Genomic DNA, 5,730 nt, shown 5'->3' with positions numbered 1-5,730 from the left:
CATTACAGTATCACTAACCACATGGGGCTGTTAGGCACTTGAAATGTGGCTATGGTGAGTAAGGAACTGAATGAACATTTTCACTTTAATTCATATAAATTGAAATTTAAATGCCCACCTGGAGCTAGTGACCATCAGACAAGACAACTTTCAAACTCTTTTCCCCCTTCCAGCCACAATACATGACTATTATTCCACACTCGGTTTACTGAGTTTTCTTTAGAAAATCACCCCCTCCCCAGCTCAACATTCCTATGACTTCAGCCCTCAGCTCTAAGATCCGGCACAATTCTTTTTTTTTTTTTTTTTTTAGCTCCGCCCAAATTTTTTTTTTTTTTTTTTTTTTTTTTTTTTTTTTTTTAGGTTGCTATAGGGCATATGCACTTGCTAGAGAGGGAAAGTGAAAAATCACAACCCCCACCGGAGGGATGATCATGCTGCGATCTCTTCTCCATTCTCCTCTTGGGATTTTGGGAATACACACACACACATGCACTTGGTGTGATTTTCAATCTGCCAGGTTCAGAATTCCAAACAGGTAGTTGACCATGTGAGATCCAGCTGCCTTAATCTCCATGCCATCTGCCGACCCCTCAATCCCAAATCTTGAGTTGTCTTCGTTCACCTGAGTTCCTGTTCCATATTCTTTTGCACTACAAATTCCTCTCAAATGCCTCACTTTCACCTCAGACTCTGAATGTTCAAAGTTGACCTCATTGCTTTCTCTACAGAGGCAGCTCCCCCTTTCCGGTGAGATTTTGTCTTCACCCATGATGCTGTCATTCTCCCAGGAGCCCATGTGTGGAGACAGCTCACCCGCTCCTCTCCCACAGACAGCCTGTCACCAAGTGCTGACTAGTTTTCCTGCCGAGGCTTTCTCAGCTACCTGAAGCCACAATATTCATTCATTCATTCATTCCGAGAGAGAGAAATGGGCACCATAAACACGGTCTTCACACCACATTCCACCTCCAGCTCAGCCAGCCCAGATCACGGGCACACACACATGCTCAGTGTGCACAGGGAGCCTTCGGGACACAAGCCCAAGATCACCACGTGTGTCCAACAGCCCAGAATATTGTGTTGCCATTGCACCGCCATCTGGCCTGAAGGCACAGAATTTATTGACCCCCCCCCCTCCGGCCCCCGCAAGGCACTACATGTCCCCTACTCTCAAGATGCACGTAAGAGGCCGTAGCAAGGGTGGCAAGATGGCGGCCTCCGCGTTTGCTGTCGCCATGCGAGCAGCTTCAGGAATCTTACGGCCCCTGAATATTTTGGCTTCTTCAGCCTATCAAAATTGTGCCCAGAATGCCTGTCTGTCTTCTGTACTGTCCACCAGACATTTCGGTCACATTCAGACACCAGTTGTTTCCTCTGCTCCTAGATTTCTCATGGCTGTTCGAGACCTGACATGTGGCCATACAACAACGATCCTTAACAGAGTGGCACCCTTGCTTCCGGATGTCCTGAAACTGCCCCCAGTCAGAACTGTAACATACATCAGTTCACGAAAAGGCAAGAGGAAGACTGTGAAGGCTGTCATCTACAGGTTTCTTCAGCTTCGTTCTGGCCTTTGGCTAAGGAGAAAGGCTGGTTATAAGAAAAAATTATGGAAAAAGGAAAACGCAAGAAAAAAACGCTTGAGGGAATTTGTGTTCTGCAATAAAACCCAGAGCAAGCTCTTAGATAAAACGACAACATCTCTCTGGAAGAGGCGAAACTGGTATGCTGATGACCCTTACCAGAAGTACCACGATCGAACAAACCTGAAAGTATAGGTCTGCAGTTTCACAGTTTCACAGTGATTATGTATCTTTGTGTACATGTCTTTGCAAAAATGAGTAAGTATGAAGCTTTATGTACATTTTACCTTTCATCGGATATGTAAATATACAATACCAACATTAAGTTTATGGAAGTTTTTTTTTTTTTTTTTTGGGGGGGGGGGGGGTTTTCCTTATGGTGGGGGGGGCGCGTGCGTGCGCTCACCAGACAGACAGAGAGAGACAGAGAGACAGAAAGCAAGAAATCACCCCCCAGGGGGGATGGCACGCCGAAATCCCTTCTCCTCCATTCTGTTCTCGGGATCTTGGGCACGCACACACATGCGCCTGGCGTGAGTTTTAAGCCACCAGGTCCGGGACGCAAACTGCGGTTGATTACGTGGGAGTCCAGCGACATAGCCATTAAGCTAACTGCTGGTTCCCAAGTCTATGGGAGTTTTAAAACGTACTGGATTAAACATTCCCAAATTTGGCCAGAGTGGGGGAAAAAAGATGCACGTAAGAAAACAGAATATACACATTTACAAATTCAACTAATAGAGAACAACAGTAACAAAGCCAAAATATACCAGATGCCCTGCCAAACTCAGAAATCACTGGGGGGTCAGTCAGCTCTTTCTGGAATGGATCCAAGCATGTTGTGCTCTGGCCAGATGGGACTTCAGATGTTCCTGCTCCTTTCTGTTCTCCTTGGCCACCAGATGAATCTTCCTTTGCCTGGCCCTAAAGGCTTCTGTGATTCCCATGAGCTAATGCTTATCAGGGTATCTCAACGCAACTCCACGGCCACACAGTCACTCAGCCCCCCCTTTACTCATGTTTTACCGCCAGGATTTTCATTCTCTCTGCCCTATGCTCCTGCAAATACTAGCAAGACTTTAAGTTTCAGTTCAAGTCTTGACCTCTTTCCATCAAGCCATTGCTTCCAGCTATTGCTAATTCCCTTTCTTTACCTTTCTGTTACACTTACAGCACACCCCTTAATATTACTCGTAATTCGTGACTAAGGATCATCATCACAATTTCAATCATAAGCACTTTGTATACAAGTGTGACATATTACCCTTCTTCTGTAGTTTATTTTATTTTTCTAGATTTTTGCCATGGGGCACTTGTGCTCACCAGAAAGAGACAGAGAGAGATAGGAAGATAAATTGAGAAATCATCCCCCGGGGGAATGTTCACACCAAAATTCTCTCTTCTTCATTCTCCTCTTTGGATTTTAGGCAGCATACACAATGATCTGGCATAATTTTCGAACCACTGGGTTTAGGATTCAAACCTCACAGTTGGCTATGTGGGAATCTAATACCCTAACCACCATGCCACCTGCTGACCCCACTTACGTAGTTTTTAAGCAGTGATTTTCTAGAAAAAAAAAAAAAAAGAAAATGGAACAGTGCTTGGTTCTATAGGGACTTTTTTTTTTTTAAGTTTACATTTAAGTTCATTTGAATTTAAATTCATCAGTTTCAATAAGGCATGAATTTGAATTCTTTTAGGATTAAAATTTCATATTTCTTATTTTAATGAAGAAACTTAGTAATATGACTTGCCAGTTGTAAAGAGGCCACCAAACTAGTATTCACCGGCTGGACAAATCATCAAAAACTTACAAGAGGGCCAGCAGGTGGTGTGGTGGTTAAGGGCGCTGGACTTCCACATGGCCGACCATGGTTTGAGTCCCAGATCTGGTGGCTTGCCTTCTCACTTTCTCTCTTTCTCTCACTCTGTTCCTCTCTCATAAAATTAAAATAAATAAAAGATAAAAAATAAAATAATTCTAAAAAAGTAAACTTACAAGGAAATCTTTACAGGTTTCTATTATGTACCACTTGATATCTACAAAATATGTGCAATGGCCAGCCTTGTGGTGCACCAGCAATGTGTGGCTTAAGAGAACCTAGGGGCTGACTCCATGGCCTGATGTTTGAGGCACTGAATCCCATACGGCTGACCATGCAGCTGAGTCCCAGATCCAGTGATCTGAGAAACACCAGACACATGTGCATGCATGTCTAAAATCTCAAAAGGAGGGAGAAATGGAAGATAAGGGATCATGGTGTGACCATTCTCCATGGGGGGGGTGCACTCACCTCCACTGCTCTCTCTGTCTCTCTCTGGCAAGTACACATACCCTCTGGCAAAGAGAGAGAGAAGTTATATCTCATATGATGACTAGGGTTCAAATTCACAGCCATCAGATACACACAGTAGGGCCCGAGAGCGACAAGCTAAAGTACTAGGGGAAAGGGATTGGAGTGTACCAAACTCTAGATAGAGTGTTCATCTCTCTCTATTTCTCTCTCCCTCCTGTACAGGTGTGCTCTATCATGAGTAAAGATAAAAGGTTTTAAAATATGTGATGTATACGTAAATATAAAACATAATAAATAATAAACTAGGTGAGTCCATCACTTAATTTAAGAGATTTCTAATATTGGTAGACCAGCTATAATTTGAAGATTCTGTCATCTTTGACAGCAAAAGTCCTTGGATTTGTTCTAATTCTATGTGTTTCATTGAGTTGTTGTTTTTTTTTTCAGTGTATTTATTTCTCTCATGGTGGGGCACCCCAACACAGAACTCATGCTTCCACATACTCCCGGTCTCAGCTGGCCCAAATGATGAGCATGAGTGTATACCTTGTGTTCTCAGAGAGGTCCCAGGATGCAAACCCAGGATCTTTCCCATGTGGGTCCAGTTGTGTTCCAGCGGCATCACTGCTCAGCCCTCAGTGTTTATTAGCCTAGTCTATCAGAAGTACTGTATTTCATTAATGTCTGTAGTACATATTCCTGGCTTACTTATAGCACTTGCATTACTTTATTTCTAGCATGCTTATTTACTCAGCTTATGAATTTTTATTCTTCAGTATATTTTGAGCATTCTGATTTCACAATACTGTGAGATTATCTTTCTACTTCATATTTCCTCCACGCTGAATTGAACAAGCCACTTATCTGCTTATGTTCCTAGTCTACTCAAGTCATTTTATTCCTTTGTATTGACTGACCCTCCCTCTAGTTTTGTATAACAAGCTTACTGTGTGTTCCTTCTTCCAAGTCATTGACATATAAAATGAATAAAATTGCTCCTAATATTGATCCCTGGAACTCTGTAATCCATCCATTCCAAACTATTCCACACTTTGATATCAAAAGCAACATGTAATCTGCTTAGGTACTTCATCCCTCTACCGTACATTTCTCCTTTCCAGGTTAGTTGTTTGTGTGGTATTCTTTTTATGGTTGTTTATTCTAGAATCCAAGTAATTAGTCCATGGCTTCCTTCGGTTTATATTTGTTATTAAACCCAGAAGTTGTTTCACATCACTGAGGCAGATAAACTATGAATCCATGCTGACTCTTTTAAAATTAAATAATAACTTTCTGATATTTCCAGTCATTGGCTTCCCACAAAATTTACCAATGTCTTCACCATAGGAGGAGGAGAAGGGTTTGTAGAATAACCACACCTCTTTGAGGGATGTATTCTCCTTCTCCTTTTATCTGTCTCTCTCTGACAAGCACACATGCTCTTTGGGAAAAAAAGAAAAAAAAAAAGCTTAATAATTCTGAAACTTGTACTCAGAAGAAAAGGGACATTTAGGAAATGAATAGTAACTTAGTAAGGGTTTTACTTATGTAACAGACAGACATAGCCCAAAATAAAGTATTTCAAGTCAGCTTTCTCTCTTTCTTTTATTCATGATATAGCACATGCTTACACACAAGAGACACAGAGAGAGAAATGAGCACCTTCACTGGCCTGGTTACACTGCAGTCTTCTTCCTCCAGTCCTCCAGCCCACTGGATCCTCAGGCTGACTGGGCAGGGGATTCAAACTGCAGTTGCCTGTAGGATCTAGCTTCTCTTGAGAAGCCTATCACCACTGTGCCATGGAGACTGCCTGCTTTTCTCTTTATTCATGAATCCAAACA

General features: G+C 42.3%; 1 pseudogene; it reads left to right on the top strand.

Moving 5' to 3' along the window:
- Window positions 1-1,210: 1,210 nt before the first annotated feature.
- LOC102482945 (39S ribosomal protein L35, mitochondrial pseudogene) lies at window positions 1,211-1,900 on the top strand (annotated as a pseudogene).
- The last annotated feature ends 3,830 nt before the right edge of the window (window positions 1,901-5,730 follow it).

The sequence above is a fragment of the Tupaia chinensis genome, unplaced genomic scaffold, assembly GCF_000334495.1.
Source record: "Tupaia chinensis unplaced genomic scaffold, TupChi_1.0 Scaffold000314_1, whole genome shotgun sequence".
In the NCBI taxonomy this organism is placed as follows: domain Eukaryota; kingdom Metazoa; phylum Chordata; class Mammalia; order Scandentia; family Tupaiidae; genus Tupaia; species Tupaia belangeri.
Note: the sequence above shows the minus strand (reverse complement) of the source record. Positions and strands in the feature narration are given on the sequence as shown.